The sequence below is a fragment of the Macrotis lagotis genome, chromosome 1 (assembly GCF_037893015.1).
Source record: "Macrotis lagotis isolate mMagLag1 chromosome 1, bilby.v1.9.chrom.fasta, whole genome shotgun sequence".
Classification (NCBI taxonomy): Eukaryota; Metazoa; Chordata; class Mammalia; order Peramelemorphia; family Peramelidae; genus Macrotis; species Macrotis lagotis.
This window is the reverse complement of record NC_133658.1, coordinates 660817227-660836072: the sequence shown is the minus strand read 5'-3', so window position 1 is coordinate 660836072 and position 18846 is coordinate 660817227. Positions and strand designations below refer to the sequence as shown.

The following is an 18846-nucleotide window of genomic DNA, read 5'->3' as shown; positions in this document are numbered from 1 at the left end:
TTTATGCTTACTTATTTCCCTTAAGTGGCCTCCAATTACCAAATGCTTTGCCATCTTTGCTGTAAAGTAAGAGAGAAACAAGTATTTTTAATGAATCTATGCTAGAAAATTGCACTCCATAAGGGAAAGTTATAAGCTTATTATTATTCAATGTAATGATTGATGAACCTGTAAATAGAGTTCTGAATCTTTCTAAAACAATAATGGAATTATTTATGAATATTTTAATGATCAGAAGGAATTATAAAAACTGAATCTTAAAATCAAGGCCATTACAGTTTAAAAGTAACATGAAGAAAGAATGTTCTGCTGGAAATAGACCAAGTCATGCTCAAGATTGAAATTAAAATATTTCCTCCTAATAAATCAATGTCAATTTTCTTTCCAAGCTAAAGAAATGTATAGTTTGTAATCGTTCTCTTCTTTTGACATGGAAACTAAACTGCAATAAAGTTGTCAAAGTTGCCTTCAAGGCCTTTATCAACTTCAGAACAATATTCAAGAAGATAGTACCAAAGAACACTAGACAAAGAACATGTCAGGTCAAAAAGGTTTGTTACCTCTATTCAGAAAAGCTTTCTCTCTTTAAACGGATAATGATAATCAATTTGAAATGCATTTTGTCTAACAATGTTTAAAAGAAATAAGTCTCAAAGTGTTCTCTCTGTTTCATTTAGTCTAGTTGTGATGTCTTCAGACAAGACTATGCCTTATCATTTCAGTCCTAAATAAAGAAATTTCTAGTTTCTTCTTAATCCAAGGACCAGGAAAATCTCTTAACTAACCTGTATAGAGTGGGTGAAGGCAAAAATGTCAGAAAAAAGCCAGAAATCTTCCTAGGAGCTTCCCAAATTCCCTCTGAAATAAATTTAAATGAAGCATCTAAACAGATTCTAGAATTACAGAACCCACAAAAAATGAATTTAAACCATTTCTCAGCTTAAGCTATCTGAGACAGAATTTAGGATAGGTTTGTGTCTCTTGCATAAAAAAGGAAGAACAACTTATCATGGGCATGAGGAAGCCAGAAAGAGGTTCTGTTTTTTTAAGTTTTTCAAGGAAGTGGGATTAAGTGACTTGCCCAAGATCACCCAGATAGGTAATTATTATGTGTCTGAGAATGGATTTGAACCAGGGTCTGACTCCAAGGCCATACTCTAGTCACTCAGTTGCCCCTAGGGGGTGTTTCTTAACCACAGTACATATCAAATATTGAGATCACTGAGTATGGGAGTGAAAGTCAGTAGGATAGTAGACCTGTAGTGAGTATTCCAGTCTCAGCAAAGAAAACATGCTATGAGGCCATGAACATCATTGCAAAAGGAAGAACTGGAAGAACACTAAACATATAAAACTACTATAGGAATAGGGAAGATCAAAATGGTAACTCAGAAGAGGAAAACAGTGATAGAATTCCTGCATATGAACTGGTCTCAAGTGCACAAAAGTTCTCTTAGAAGGCTCCAAAAAAGATTTTTAAAATCAATAAAGAGTGAGAGAAGAAAATAATGTGAACATAAATTAAAGGACTCCTGGGATGGAGTCAAGATGGTGTTGTGATGCCAATATGCTCCCACTGCTTTTCCTTTCCAAAGAGAAATGAAGCCTGTATCCTGACATTCAAGCAACAGATCCCACCAAGAAAGAGAAGATTCAAAGAAGTTTTCAATGGATCATATACATCGTGGAGGATCTACAGTGAAGGTCTGTCTCTTTAGGGGAAAAGGAGAAGTAAATTACAGGAAGAAAAAGAGTAAGGAGAAGTATCCCAGCAGAAGGTTTTTTTTTTTAGGTTTTTGTAAGGCAAATTGGGTAAAGTAGCTTGCCCAATGCCACACAGCTAGGTAATTAGTAAGTGTCTGAGAGCAGATCTGAACTCAGGTAGGTACTCCTGATCCAGGCCTGGTGCTTTATCCACTGCCCCACCTAGCATGCCCTGGAAGGCTTTTAGTCATAATGCAATCTAGGTCTTGACAGCTTGATAACAATAGAGGTCCAGGTCAGAGAATCCCAACTCCAAAGTCTGAATGCTGGGAAACCCTGGGGTAAAAAATAGGACTGGGTCCGGAACAAACCATTGCTAAGTTAGAACCTGGACATAAAGGAGGAAACAAATCTCTTCAAAGGTAAGACCTGGACTGCACAGGCAACATCTTGGTCAACAAAATCCCAGATTTCAACCCCCCCCAAAAAAGCTTGTATCCATGCTCCACATACTCCAGGAGTAGAGCTAAAACAACATAGATGAACAGAAAAACTAAAAGAGTACTCATTAAAAGAAAACTACTTTACAGACACCATGATGACAGCAATTCCATGTCTGAAAAATAAATCAATGAAAAATCACTCAAACGGAAAGTGGCAAAACAGTCATAAATTGGAATCAAATAAAAAAGCTCCTGGAAGAGCTTTAAAAAGAATTTAAAAACCAAGGAAGAGAGGAAGAAAAAAACTGGAAAAAAGAAAAAAAAAAGTCATGCAGGAAAATTATGAAAAAACTGACCAAAGAAATCAACTCCATTAACTGTAAAAATAACCAACTAGAAAAGGAAACACAAAAGCTAGCATTTAAACAATAGAAACCAAGGAATCTACAAGAATATAAGATTCCATCAAAAAATAAAAAAGCTGAAAAAAATTGAGGAAAATGTAAATTTACAGAAAATGAATGACCTGGAAAATAGATCCAGGAGAGACAATATATGAATCATTGAATTATCAGAAAGCCTAGATCAAAATAATAATCTGGAAAACATTATACAGGAAATTATAAGGGAACAATTGTTCAAATCTGCTAGAAGAAAATAACAATATAACCATTTTAACTCTGAAGAGTTCCCAGGATAATCATTTCAATGGCTGTTACAGCCAATTCCAGAACACTAAAATAATGGAGAAAATATTGCAAGCAGCAAAAAGAAAACAATTTAAACACAAAGGAAAAAGAATGAGACTCACACAGGACCTATAAACCTCAATATTGTAGGATCTGAAGATCTTGAATAATATATATATATATGGGAGAGGAAAGAATCTGGGAATACAATCCATAAGGTACTACCCTGAAAAATTCAGCATATATTGTTAGAGGAAAAGGTGGATGTTCAATGAAATGGAGGACTTCCACAATTTCCTAACACAAAGGCAGAACTGAAGAGAGAATTCAGTCGCCAAATACTACCCAAGAGTTGCATTAAAAGGTAAATGGAAGAGGAAGGAAAAAAACAAAACAAATCAAAATAAAGCAAATATTACTCAAGACCATCAAATTGTGTACAAGCTTAAAAAGAAAAGATATAACATTTCTAATTCTTGAGAACTTTACCTCTTTTGAGATAATTAAAGGTTTGAATATAATTGAAGAGATTAGACTCAAAGGATAAGAGTATAGTTGGGTCTTGTCTATCCAGTAAAGAGGTTCACGATGACCTCACTCACTATGTTTGAAACAAAAAGCCTGATGAAAAGCAGGTGTGTTAAATTGAAATTTAAATTTCTCATTATCCTTTGACCACCATTAATTCTGCTGTGCTGACAAAGCTTAGTACCTTTTCTAATTAGGGCATCATAAACTGCTAGGTCCTGAGTCAGTGTTTCTGTAACTTAGAATCATTTTCAGATTCTTAGATGGGACCTCTTCATTGTCCCTCAGAGGAGACACCTAGGCTGAAAGATCTTTAAGATTCTTGCAGTTAATTATATCAGGTTTGACCTAATTCACCCTTCACTTAACAAGGAGTTAAGTACCCTGGTTAGGGAAGGAAGGAAGGTGTGAGAGAAAATAGGTCATACTTCACTTGTTAAGCATTATAAGTACATTGGGTGTGGGTGGGGGAGGGTGGAAGGAAGTCAAGTGTGAGAGAAAGTAAGCCAGGCTTCACTTAACAAGGGGGTAAGTATCTTGGATGAGGGAAGGGGGTAACACTTGAGACAAAAAAATAGGCCTAGGGAAGGGGCATAAATAGTTCAACAAATGATCTGAGTTTGGAGGAAGACTGTGTGTCCGTGGAGGGTACTTCAAAAGGGGGAAGATGAGAAATGATTATAATTACAATTTGATGTAATTTGAGACAATGCTGCTTATCAAGCAATCAAGAAATCAATCTGTAATAACACTTTGATAACAAGATGAGCTTATAAAGCAAGCAGTCACTCAAACTGTGATTGATAGTACCTGATTAATAGTACCAGATCAACAAATAACACTAGGTAAAGAGGCACAAAGATTTATAATTTTAGAGGAAAAGAATGGAGAATGTGAACTCTGAGTAAATTATTTTCAATTGATTTCACCCAGAGAGAGAGAATAAGATAGATTCTCATATGGGTTTAAAACTATATTCTAACATAGAGGGAAGTGGAGGGGGGTGATGTGGAAGGGGAAAGATAAAGGAAGAAGGGACTGATAAAAGCTAAGGCAAAGATATAAGCAAAAATAAAGTAAAAATTAAATTTTAAAAGAAAAGTCAAATGGAAAAGGGAGTAAAAGTATGGTGAGTGGGAATAAGAGGGAAGGAAAGTGAAAACTGTAAATGGAAAAAGGTAGCATGGATGGAAATACATAATTAGTAATGTTAACTCTAAAGGTGAATGGGAAAGGAGAATGAATTAAAAACAAGAATCTTATAATATGTTGGAGCAAAATATACCATGCCTCAGCTGAATTAAAAAAAAAAAATCAGGGGTCGTAATCCTGATCTCAGATAAAGTAAGAACAAAAATTGATGTCATTAAAAGGGATAAGAAAGGAAACTACAACCTCTTAAAAGGCACTATTGGAAATGAAACTATATCATTACTAAATATGTATGCACCTAGTGGTATTGCTTCTAAATTCTTAGAAGAAAAGGTGAGTGGATTACAAGTAGACACAGAAAGAAAAACTCTAATAAAGAGGGACCTCAATATCTCTTTCATAACTAGAATTACAGAGAAGGTTCAACCTGCTTTGCTGGAAGGATTTTTCACTTTTGAGAGTTCCCTATAGCTGTAAAATAATAGTTTTTATTCGAAAACTTATATTTACATGTTCTTGTCTTCTCCTGTGAACCTTAAAATTTTAAGAACTTTCAAACATCGTATTAAAATAACATAACCATAAAATGTCAATTAGACATGAATCTGGGGCAGCTAGGTGGCATAGTGGATAAAGCACTGGCCTTGGAGTCAGGAGTACCTGGTTTCAAATCCGGTCTCAGACACTTAATAATTACCTAGCTATGTGGCCTTGGGCAAGCCACTTAACCCCATTTGCCTTGCAAAAACCTAAAAAAAATTAGACATGAATTTTGTTCACTGGGATTTAACATTAACATATAAGAGAGGTCATCCTATTAATCTCACTGAATGCTGAGGAGATTGAAAAATTTTTACAGCAAGGGGAGGAGAAGAGAATATATATATTAGACAAATATAACCAGAGTAGACAAACCCTAAAAGTTCCCTGGAGGCCATTCTATTACTTGATATCAAAGAGATATCCTTCTATAATGCTATTTTTCCTGGTGGGATACTTTTTTGAGTTTAATTACAGGAATGGCAAGACAAGTACTCTTTTCAAGTTATAAAGGGAACAATTATTTTCTGGACTAAGGGGGACTGGGCAAGTCTTCCTTTCAAAGTCTGAGGAGGACACATTCCAGTCTTCACAGTAGCTAAGAAAAAATGACCTTTGACCAAGTATAACTGTAGAGAAGTAAAAATTATTATACTTTGACATTTCCATCATTTTGATAAAAGATGACAACATTACAGCAACTTTCTTTAGATCAACTAAAGAAAAAATAATGAGGGGCATATTGGAGGGGAACATAGTATCACTACGAGACCTTTCAAGAATAATAGTCATGCTGCATTCATAATTTCTATCTATGGTGGTGGGGTGGGGTGGAGAATAAGGATAGATGACATTTATAGAGTAAAGAATAAATTGTAAAACTCAAAGGGGGGAGAAGTCTCCTTTGATTGAATAGCCCACAAATTAAGAAATCCAAGAGGGAGAAAGTAAATAAGATAAACTTCTTTCTCTTTCATTTTCTCCTTCTTCTGGATACATCTGATGTCTTGTATCTCTAAGTGTCTGACAATGAATGAGGTTTTTCCAAGGACATTCAGGTTACTTGTATGCATTTTCCTTTCTGATAAAAGATATGTCTCAACTCAAAATATGTCAAAAGTCTGTGACTTTGGAACATGTTTGACTTACCAATTCTCACACAGAGAACTTGGATTGTAAATAGAAAATTTTAAAAACCAGATTAATTTTATACATTCTAGTTTTATTTTTTAGGTTTTTGCAAGGCAAATGGGGTTAAGTGGCTTGCCCAAGGCCACACAGCTAGGTAATTATTAAGTGTCTGAGATCAGGTTTGAAGCCAGGTACTCCTGACTCCAGGGCTGGTTATTTATCCACTACGCCACCTAGCCGCCCCTACAGTCTTGTTTTTAAAAGACCCATTATAAAATACTCGATGTTCTTTTATTTCCCCCATTTGGTAGCTGCTGTTCCACTAAGCAAAATAATTTTCATAAGAAAAATCACTTTTGGAAAAATGTGTATCTAATAGGTGGATTATAAATCAGTTTTAACCTTTTGCCTATGTTTAAAAGAATCAGAAAGATAAAAGGAAAAAAATAGACCATTGTATAGGCATACAACACTGACATACCTAAATATTCCCTTAACATTTTGAAAAGTTAAAGGATCTTAATTATCAATGGAGTATGTAGCTGACAAGAAAGAACATAGTTAGCCTGTTTGGCTAATAAAATTAGATAATTGTAAGCATATACTCACAGATACACACGTATATATGCATATATCATTAAATTTTTTTCTTTTTGTACTGATCACTTGACATAGCTTCAGTAATTTACCATTAGGATAAAAGATATAAAAAGGACAACACCTATTAAAAACACTGGAAAGTATAGGAATAAATGGGGTTTTCCTTAATATAATATCCATCCAATACTATCAACAAATATTTTATGTATTTGGGATGAACTAGGATCATTTTAAATAAGACAAGGAATAAAAATGGTTGCCCAATATCATCATTACTATTCAACAAAGTATTAGACATGTCAGCTGTAGCAATAAAAAGAGAAAAATAAATTGATGGAATCAGAATTGGGAATGAGGAATTAAAGATTTTACTTTTGGTAGATGATAGAATGGTATACCTAGAGAACCCAAGAAAATCATCTTAAAAACTCCTGAAAACCATTAAGAAATTCAGTAAACCCCAGGATATAAAACATACCCACATAAACCATCATCATCATTTCTATATATGATGAACAAAGTCCAAGAGCAAGAGACAGAAAGAAAAATTCTATTTAAAGTAACTGCAGACAACACTAAATACTTGGGTGTTTACTTCCCAAGGCAATTCTAGAAACTGTATGAAAACTATTTCAAAGCACTTTTCACACAAATAAAGCCAAATCTAAACAACTGCTAAACTGTCAATTGCTCCTTGTTAGACTGAGCCAATATAATAAAAATGAAATTTCTACACAAATGAAATTATTCAGTGCAATACAAATCAAACTACCAAATAATTGTTTTACATAGTGAGAAATGTCATCTGGAAAAATAAACTATAAAGAATATCAAGGCAACTGGTGAAGAAAATTAAAGGAAGGTAGACTAACTCTACCAGAGATAAAACTGTACTATAAAGCAGCAGTCATTGAAACTGCCTGGGACTGGTTAATAAATTGAGTAATTTAGGATTAAGTAAAGTATCTTTGTTCACAAATATTGTATCTTGTCCCAAAGTTATAGACCTTATTGGGTTTTCTCTGTCCAATATTAATTGACTAGATCTGATCTGAATTTAAAACACTCTAGTTTCCTCAGATGTCAAGAGATTGCCACCTGTGCATTTAAAACATTAGCATGGGTCATTGCCCATCTCCTAGAGTCTTTTGTAGTTATTGTGAATGGTTGTGGGGGGGGGATGAGAGATCTGAAACTCTTTAAAAGGAGATTCCTTTTTTTTAAATAGCGATCTAATAAAGGAATTTGACTTGATTGTCTATAATGAGCATTGTGAATATACTTATTTGAATTATTGGGTCATGTATGGATTAGGATAGGTTCAAAAGTAACAGTAGTCAATGACTACAGTAAACAGCAGTGTGACTAACCCAAAGACATTAACTTCAGGGATAGGAACTCACTTTTTGACAAAACTTGTTCGGAAGAATGCAGAAAATAATATGGGTAAAAACTAGTCATAGAACCACATCTGACAATACATACAAATTAAGGTCAAAATGGGTACAGGATTTAGACATAAATTGTGACAGCAAAAACAGGAAAAAATGTGCAATATTTGTGATGGAGAACACTATCTGTGTCCAAGAGAAAGAATTGTGGTGCTTGAAAAAAGACCAAAGCCTATTACCTTTAATTAAAAAAAAAAAACCTCTCTATCTTATTATATAATTTTGCTATCTCTTTTACTTTATTTTTCCCTTAAGGATATAATTTCTCTCTCATCACATTTATCTTATATCAATGAATACCATGGAAAGAATGTAAAGACTAACAGACTGACTTCTGTGTGTGGTGGGGGAGGGAAGTGAAATTAGGGGAAAACTGTAAATTTTAAAATAAATTTTAAAAAGTATGACAGATAAATTAATATACTGAGAAATATTCTATCTCTCAGATCTATGGAAAGGGGATAAATTTGTGATCAAATGAAAAATAGAATGCATTATAAATTGAAAAATGGATGATTTTGATTATAGTGTATTAAAAGTTTGTACACTAATAAACTAATGCTGTCAAAATTAGAAGGAAAACAGAAAACAAAAAGAATTTTCACAGCTAGGGGTTCTGATAAAGGTCTCATTTCTAAAATATATGCAGAATTATTTCAAACCCCTGAGGTTTCAAGTCATTCCCTAATTGATATAGGTCAAAGGAAATGAATAGACAGTTTTCAAAAGATGAAATTAAAACTATATATAATTATATGAAAGGATGCTCCAAATAATTTTTGACTAGAGAAGCAAATTAAAACAATTCTGAGGTATCCCCTCATAACTATCAGATTAGCTAAAATGACAGAAAGGGGAAATGGCCATTGTTGGAGTGGTTGTGGGATGATTGGGACATTGATGCATTTCTGGTGGAATTAGGAACAAATTCAACCATTCTGGAGAGCAATATGGAACTGTGTCCAAAGAGCAATAAAACCGATTTTTCTCTTTGACCCAGCAATTCCAATACTTGACCTATATCCAGAAGAAATCGTAAAAATAGGAAAAGTTCCACCATATTCCAAAATATTCATAGCAACTCTTTTTGTAATGGCAAAGAATTGGAAATTGAGGAGATGACCATCAACAGGGGAATGGCTGAACACATTATGATATATGAGTTTTATAGAATATTATTGCTCTATTATAAACCAAATATGGTGACAATCTAAAGAAGCATGGAAGGAATTACAGGATCTGATGCTGAGTTAAGGGAGGAGAACTGAGAGAACATTCCACTCATTAACAACAACTGTGAGTTGATCAACCTTAATGTATCTGGGCCCTCACAGCAGTTCAGATAGCTGGGATAACCATATTAAACCAGCTATCAACAATCCTATCTCCATCCAGAGGAAGAAAAATCAAACAAAACAAAAAGAAAATAAAAAGAAAAAACCCCTACAGAATCTCAATGAAAACTGCACTGACTTTTTAAATTCTCTTATGTATTTCTTTCTTATCCATGTATTTCATTCATTTCGCTTAATCCCAATTTCTCACAGGAAAAAGGACTAATCTGTAAAGTTGTTTAACACAAATATGCATGTACAACATACACCTGTTTACCACTGAGGTGATGGGGATCGGAAGGGAGGGTGAATGGAAATTATGTAACTTAAGAATATGCATAGGCATATGAATGTATGTTGAAAAACCTTCATTAGATGTATCTTGAAAAATAAACTATCAATTATAAAAAAAAGAACAATTATCCTTTTCATTTAGATATCACTTTCTAGGTAAGGCTAGGTGGATGATCAAATGCCTTAAGCCAGATATTAAATCTGCCAGGGGAGACATTTACAAATGTCATATTTGAAAAATTAGGTAGGAAAGTTTAATTTCAGAATTTGTTGAAAATTGCTTCCTCAACCTTTCACAGTGAGCCTGTCACTTGTTAAATATCCCTAACACCCACAAATATGGTTGCCCTGATATGGTTGCCAGCCTCATTGGCATTGGTCCAATATAAATTCCCTTGATACATAGATTTAAGACTCAGAAGGTCAATTTTCAGCCTCATGGTGTTTTAAGAGCAATTTTCTATAATCAGACAGAGATTTGGCAGTAAACTAAAGGATCAGAATATATCACATGATGGCTATAATCTTTCAGTGACAACAACAACAATATTTTATTACAGATAAGAACCTTCACAACTAATTCTATTTTTGCATGCAAGAACTGTTGCTAAAAATGACATATATACCCAGGGTTATATATATATATATATATATATACATATATATATATACATATATATATATGTATATATATATATATATATATATGTATATGTATATGAAATCCCATTTGCCTATTGAAATAGGTGTTTTAAAAATGATTTTATATTAGAATGTTTACTTACTAGCCAAGTTTATATAAAATTTTATTTGGGGGCTGATGGGGAAAATGAAATTTAAATACAAATCATTGCTTTTAGGATCCTTTTAAACAATTAAAATGCTGTAGGGAAAACAGTAAGAACAATCAGATTTAGGGAAACCTCAACAGCAACATTCAATTCTTCCTTCGTGACAGTAGTTTGTATCATAAGGGAATTCCAATTTGTTTTGATTCATGCTCACTGAGAGCAGGATTTATGATTAACTTCAACTGAATCAAAACAGCAAAATAACAATGCAATGAAAATATACAGGATTCTATATCCCTGATTTCATTAATCAAAATTGGAATAGATAAAGCAAGCTTGACAATTAAAATTTGCACAACTACACCTCAATTTTGCAGAAGAATTTTCCCAAAATTTTACAACACACACCTATTGCAACAGGGTTAGATTTCCTGATACATTTGCCATGTAAAAAACTCAAAGTAGCACCAAATACTCAGTTCAGAGATGAAACAATTAAGAACATATAAATGAGAGACAGTAATTCAAAGATTTAATTCTTTCAAACTAGAACAGGGAACCACTGTTTTTTAAAGGGCTTGTCTTATGCTGGGAAAAATCCATGTTCAAGAGAGGCCAGATACTTTATTAAAATTTTATTGACCTCATCTCAAGAATATGAAAACTGGGGCAGCAGCATATATTGCTTTGAGCAATGTAAAATACATGGTCATGTAGAGGGAGCAATCTAATTATAAAACATATTTACCTTTCCAATTGTTTCATCTACTACATGCCCCAATAAGTCAAATTAATAAATTCACAATGTTCATTCTAGTCAATCAATTCAAATTCCCTTATTAGATCATTATTAAAAAAATGGAATCTCCTTTTAAAGAGTGCCAGGTCTCTCATCTCACCTCCACACACACACCCATTCACAATAACTACAAAAGATTAAGAGGTGGGCAATGGCCCATGCTATTGTTGAAATTCACAGGTGGTAGTCTATTGACATCTGAGGGAACTAGAGTGTTTTAAATTCAGATCAGATCTAGTCAATTAATATTGGACAGAGAAAATTCAATAAGGTCTATAACTTTGGGACTAAATACAATATTTGTGATCAAAACAATTTTTCCCCTACTTTAAATTCCCAAATATTTCATTTATGAGAGAATCTGTCTTGTAACATTTATATCTTAATATTAAAACTTTTAGGACACTAAAAATACCATGATCAAAATTATGTACTTCTAAAACTTAAAAAGCTCGTTAATACAATATATTTTATTAATTCACAGAAAATCAGTCCATACATAGTTATATAATTTAAAAGGTGATCATAAAGCTAGTGCATTTCTATATTTATATAATCCTGTTTATTTTTCTTTCAGAATTAAATTTTGCATTAATTTAAACTAAATCTGGACTTAAAGGTCCTTAACTACTCTGATACATGTATTCCTCTCTCTCTCTCTCTCTCTCTCTCTCTCTCTCTCTCTCTCTCTCTCTCTCTCTCTCTCTCTCTCTCCCCTTTTCCCTACAAAACAACCTTTCACTTCAGAATATCAGCAAACCTGTGCTGTCTTTTTTGATTTAGAGAAAAACAGAGTTGAGGGAACCAGGAGAGAAAACTACCAATACAAATGAGATAAGAGGAGATAGATAAGAAGAGGGAAACCTGTAGCCAGATTTTTGGAGCAAAGTTTAAGTACTGAATGGGCCAGTTTTAAAAGCAAGATTCCACATAAATGCTGTCCTTCCAATGTAAACGCCAAAATGTATTGACTACTGGGAAGTTAAACTAGACACTGCATAAATCAACCACAGTGCATGTGGCAGCAGAAGGAGGAATGAGAGATAACAGGATGTGGGGGTTGAATAGCAGGAGTAATAGGCAGGACAATATTTGTAAATGATGCAAAATTAACAGAAAAAGAAGTTTTAAAAATTCATAAAAGTCTATGGGGAAGGAATTTTTAATTTTTTCCTTGTTTCTCCTAAAATTTTCACTAGTTCTTCCAATGAACTAGTTCCCTGTAATAATGACAAATTAGTGTTACTTGATTCTTAGATTGGCTTCTGATGAAAGCCAGATTTTGGATAGGATCTGTTAACCTCTTGAGCATTATAGTTTGCACCTCTTCATTCTTTTCTCTCAACTCCCTTTTTACCTGGAGTTACTTATCTAATTGAGCTGCTAAAGTTGTACAAGCTGGACAGGTAGTTCAGCTATGAACTGGGGATGCTTAGTTTGCCATGCTACTTAGGTAATTTTAATATTCTATGACAGAAAAGTCTGAAGATTATTAACAAAGTTAAGAGAGAAACTGACTTTGACTTCCTTCTGCCTGATAATGCTTTTAACCAGAATTTGCATGAAAAACCTTAGCTAAACAATCAAAAATTGAAATACTCTTTCATCTTGTCTTTGAATAATATTTTTGATCCACTGGTCAGGGAAAAGCAATGGCATAAATTCCATTACAGTATCACCTAGAGCGTTGCATATATATAGTGCCTTTACTGAACTGTATAAGACCCAATCTGTCTCCTGAACTTCCTCAAAAGAAAATTGTTTTTTTGCTTTTCTGAACTAATTCTTGACTTTTCTCTTTCCAAAGAAAGTTATAGTTAACTGGTAATTCTGGAGTCCCAGGGTGATAGGATTGCAGAGTAACAACCTTTAGTTGATCACTAAAACCTATTTTGTCTTGATGAGGGTCCAAGTGTTCAGTTCCCCTATCCACCAGAGTATTCATTCAGCTCAGGAGACAAAAGAAACATGGGTACAGTCAAGCGGGGATGCTAGCTGGACAACTGGCAAAGCCTTTTATTGGTAGTATCCAACACTTCTTTAAAGCAGAAAACCACAAAATTAGCATACAGGATAAAAACAAAGATGTAATTCTAATTTGGGTAGGATGTATGTTGGAAGGATATAACTCAGGTCAAGAAATTTGGGAACAGGGCTATAAAGAAGTGAGGCCATGAGTGATGTAGTTGTGTTATCAAATCAGAGTTCCAGGAAAAGCCTTCAGCCCAAGCATCACCAGAGATTAGTTTTTAAATCCATAACTGACCTTCTAATCCAAACTCACTCGAACAGCCATCAATATCCAAGAAGTCTTTTTTGAAAGCCTATCAATCTCTATAACCTCTGTCCTATAGCTTGAATTTATACTGTGAGTCACTATAAAACTTAATATCAGATGTAACATCCTCCATTTCTAGTTAAAATGATCTGATGGCAGGATCTATTTATTTCCTTTTAAGAATATATTCCAATAGGATCTGGATTTGTTATCTTATGTGGAGATAGGGTAGGCACATTAGAATCCTTTGGAGCATGAGAAAGAGAAGGAGATTAATTGGAAGGATAGGAAGATGGAATAATTTAATGAACAGGAGAGTAGGAAGATGAGATGGAAATCTATGGATGAGAGGAAATAGGTTAAGAGAAATTAGGATGAGACTAAATAGAAGAATAAACAGAAATATATGAAGGCGTTAAAACAGGAACTTAAGAAGTAGAGAGAAGGACATGAAACTGTAGAGGAAGGAGAAAAAAATTGAGGGGCAAAGAGAGTAGGTAATGGAGGGATTAATATTAGGAGAATAGGAAGGAGATGAAACAGAAAAGGAAGGAAAGAAATTGTAGAACAAAGTGAAGAGAAAACTGAGGTATTAATATGGGGGATAAGGAGATGGATCAAAAGAGGAAGGAGCAGAAATTCAGGAGCAAAGAGAAGAAGGAATCCTATTGGGATAAAAATGAGGGGGAAATAAAATGATGGGGAAAATGAGGTTTAGAACAAAGAAAAGAAGAAAGAATGAGAGTGAGGAAAATTATAAGGAATAGAAGAAAAAGAATGAAAGAGGAGAAGGAAAAGGAGGATGTGTGAGTGATAAGTGAGGATGACTTTTAGCAGAAGGAGGAGAAAGAAAGGTAGAAATCTCTTTAGGGCTTGAAAGGGTAGGACAGAGAAGAACAGATAATGGAATTTTACTAGGATTTATATTGTAACCAGCTTTGTAGAAGGGATGGATGCCTCAAATCCAAAGTCTTTAGGAGGTCAAGAAGACAACAAATAATGAGGAGGAACAGAAGTTGAAAAAGGAAGACAAGCTGGAGGTTTTGGAGAATGGAGAAAAATGAATTTTGAAGACACTGGCGATTCTGTAGGGGGAGGGGCTGAAGTTACATTAGAAATTAAATCTTTTTATAAGTCTTGAGTGAAGAAATTGAAAGTTTGTGCTCTGTTGTATCTCACTAAACCTGTATTGGAGAAACATTTCAATTCCTTATTAGAAGTCTTATTAGTTTTTAAAATTAATTTTGTTTTAAAATGGTTCAATTTATGTCTTTCATATGATATCCATCTGGACCAACACAATTTAGAACCATCACTTATTAGTATACACCAATGCTGATAAAATGCATGGTCATTAGAGTCATAATGCTTAATCATATAGAAACTTTCTACTGGATCTGTAATACTAGATTTTTATTGTCCCATTAAACAATGAAACAGCATTTTACACAAAATCAATCTCAAAAAGACAAAATAAGACATTAAACAACAGCAACAACAAAAATATATAATACAGACCCAGAATATAACAGGGATGTCAGACAAATTCCTTTGCAATTCACCAAAATAAAATGCCAGATAACTAAACACCAGACAAATTCACCCAAGACATGCCACACTTATGACTACTTGCTTAAAATCAAAGCATTTCTCACCAACCTATAGAATTTCCAAAACCATAGGTAAGCTCCCAGAGAAACTTCAATATCCAAGAAATCAGCAGTTCAAAGAAAAGCAGTTAAATTTGAAAAATTAAAAAAAAAAACCCTCACCTTCAGACAAGAACATTGTGTCAGGCTCAAAATATATTTTGGATTTCTCTTGTGGTGCTATCTTGAGAAAAATTCTGTTGTCTTTCAAATCATTTGACTAAATTTATTAGAACTTTAAAACATAATGTTAAATTAACATAATTGAATAATATGAAGTGGGCATCAGCAGTGGGCGCAGGCGCAGGCGCAGAAAGGGGAGCGGCCCAGGCCCAGGCCAGGCCAGGCCAGGCCAGGTGAGGAGAGGCCGGAGCCGGCTAGGCCAGCGGACCCCAGCGTAGCGGCAGCCATGGATGAGGAGTACAATGTGATCGTGCTGGTCACCAGCCTAACGAAATGTATTCTCTCTGGCATCATGTCTGTGAATGGAAAGAAGGTGTTGCAAAAGGATCACAATCCTTACTATGGAGGTGAAAGCTCCTCTATCACACCCCTAGAAGAGTTGTTCAAAAGGTTTGACCTACCCGAAGGGCTTCCTGAAAGCTTGGGCAGGGGCTGAGATTGGAATCTGGACCTGAACCCCAAATTCCTCATGGCCAATGGCCAGTTGGTGAAGATGTTGCTGTACACAGAAGTGACCCACTACCTAGACTTTAAAGTGGTAGAAGGCAGCTTTGTCTACAAGGGGGGCAAGATCTACAAGGTGCCATCTACCGAGACGGAGGCCTTGGCCTCCAACCTGATGGGTATGTTCGATAAACACCGATTTAGAAAGTTCCTCGTGTTTGTAGCAAACTTCGATGTGAATGACCCCAAGAGCTTTGAGGGTGTTGACCCTCAGACCACAACCATACAAGATGTGTATAAGAAGTTGGACTTGGGCCAAAGATGTTATTGACTTCACTGGCCATGCTCTGGCGCTCTACTGTACCGATGACTACTTGGACCAGCCCTGCCTTGAGACTATCAAGCGCATCAAACTGTATAGTGAGTCTCTGGCCCGGTATGGGAAGAGTCCATATCTGTACCCTCTCTATGGCCTGGGCAAGCTGCCCCAGGGATTTGCAAGATTGAGCGCCATCTATGGTGGGACATACATGCTGAACAAACCTGTGGATGACATCATCATGGAGAATGGAAAGGTGGTAGGGGTGAAATCTGAGGGAGAGGTGGCCTGTTATAAACAGCTGATCTGTGATCCCAGTTACATCCCTGACCGTGTTCGAAAGGCTGGCCAAGTCATCCGAGTCATCTGTATCCTTAGACACCCCATCAAGAATACCAACGATGCCAACTCCTGCAAAATCATCATTCTGAAGAATCAAGTCAACAGGAAATCAGACATCTATGTGTGCATGATCTCCTATGCCCATAATGTGGCCGCCCAGGGAAATTACATCACTATTTTTCAGCACCACAGTAGAGAAGGTGGAACCTGAGAAGGAAATCAAGCCAGTGCTGGAGCTGTTGGAGCCCATTGACCAAAAGTTTGTGGCCATCAGTGACTTGTATGAACCAACTGACAATGGACTGGAAAGCCAGGTCTTCTGTTTCTGTTCTTATGATGCCACCAGTCACTTTGAGACCACCTGCAATGACATCAAAGTTATTTACAAGCACATGGCTGGGACAGACTTTGACTTTGAAAATATGAAGCATAAACAGAATCATGTCTTTGGAGAGGATGAGCAGTGATGGCAGGAAGTAATTCACCTCCCTGTGAGGCCCTCACCACCTTCTCCTGCCTCCCTCAGCACCAACTTTTCTTTTCTCCCTTTGTCTTTGTTTTCTTTTGGGGGGCTCCAGGGGAAGGTTGGGATGGGATCCCTAAGTCAGCAATGTGCCCCTGCCTGACCTTCTCCTCTGCACCTTCCCGTTAGGCCCCCCTTTCTAAGTCATTCCATTTGTTGACCAAACCCCTAGCTTAGCACTGAAAGGGAGGGGGGCGTCTCTCTCCCATTTTCTCCAATCTCTGTGGCTTCTTTCCCTCTGTCCCCAAGACATCCCACCTTATGGGGTCTGGGCTTTGCATAACCCCCTCCCACCCTGTTCTCTGTTCTTCCCTTTCCCAAACTTCTTACCTCTATGGTGCTTTTTGGGGGTTAGGGGGTAGCCTAGAGAATGAAAGCTAGAAGCAGATTTTTCCCTCCCGTGTCTCAGGTGTGGACTGCCCTGTCTGTCCCTGTGCTTCACTTCTCCCATGATCATGCCTCTAATTTCTGCCTCTTAACAGCCTACTAATTGGCTCCCCTTTGTCTTGCCTCTGTGCTGGGCTGGAATGCTGGGGGCGGGGGGACCCAAAGCTGCTGCTGCATTTAATTGTATTTCCAGCCCTTTCTCACTTAATTTATTTTAACTTATTAATATAGCTTTTCTATAGTGATGCCCCCCTCTCCGTCTGTAGGGTGCAGAAGGAAGAAAGCTCATTTCCCGCCCCCCTCCACCCCCAGCCCTTGTCGATTCTGTAGTAACCTTCCCTTGGGGGTGGGAGAGGGAGCCCCTTCCTCAGTTCTATGGCTGCCTGCAGCGCCCCTTGGCCGGCCAACCCCCAACCCATTCCCCAGGCCTGCGCCAGCCCCTCCCACCACCACCACTCCCGCCCACCCCCCACCAGGGGCAGGAGCTAATGTTGACCAGTGATTGTGTGTGACTCCCGCTTATCCTGTATCGGACAGGAGAACCGAGTCCCCAATAAAAGCCTGTTGAAAAGTCAAAAAAAAAATATGGATTAGACATAAAGTTTTATTCTCTGGGATTTACCATTAAACAATAGATGTAGGCCATTCTAGTAATGACAGAATGATCATTTTGCTTAGACAAAAAATGAATAAATAAATAAATTGAGAGGGCAAGACACTCAGGGCTTCTCAGTGATTAAGGCAGATAAGCAAGGAATGAGTAAAGCATAGCTTCTTTTTAATAATTAAAAAAAATCTAGGCATGTAGGCCCTTGGGGCTTTGGTCAAAGCAGTAAAAATTGCTATGTATATTCACTCTCAATCAAGAAAGGCCCAAATAATGAACAAGTGGAAATAACCTTGGATTTTTCAATGTGGGGGACTTAACATGGACAGTGAACTCCATTGTACAATGAGAGGGGCACCTAGTGGCAAGGAAGGGATAAATGACCTAACATTTTCTCTTGCTGAGCAGCATCATGACTCATAACGGTATTAGCAAGAATGATAAATGTTGAACAAGTACAAAAATACTGAAGTGATTTTTTTCCTTATCAAAATATGAGTAAAGGGCTGATGAGTTATGAAGCCAACCTCAAATACAGCAATACCACTATTTCCCAAATACACATGCAAATTTATATTTGAGTTACAAAAATCTTCCCTATCCTGCTCTCTCTTTCCAGGGAGAAAGTTTGATTCTGGGTTTTGTACTAAAGTCTTAT

At 36.1% G+C, this 18846-nt stretch overlaps 1 pseudogene; it reads left to right on the top strand.

The window, feature by feature from the left end:
• Window positions 1-15792: 15792 nt before the first annotated feature.
• LOC141522544 (rab GDP dissociation inhibitor alpha pseudogene) lies at window positions 15793-17138 on the top strand (annotated as a pseudogene).
• Window positions 17139-18846: the final 1708 nt, after the last annotated feature.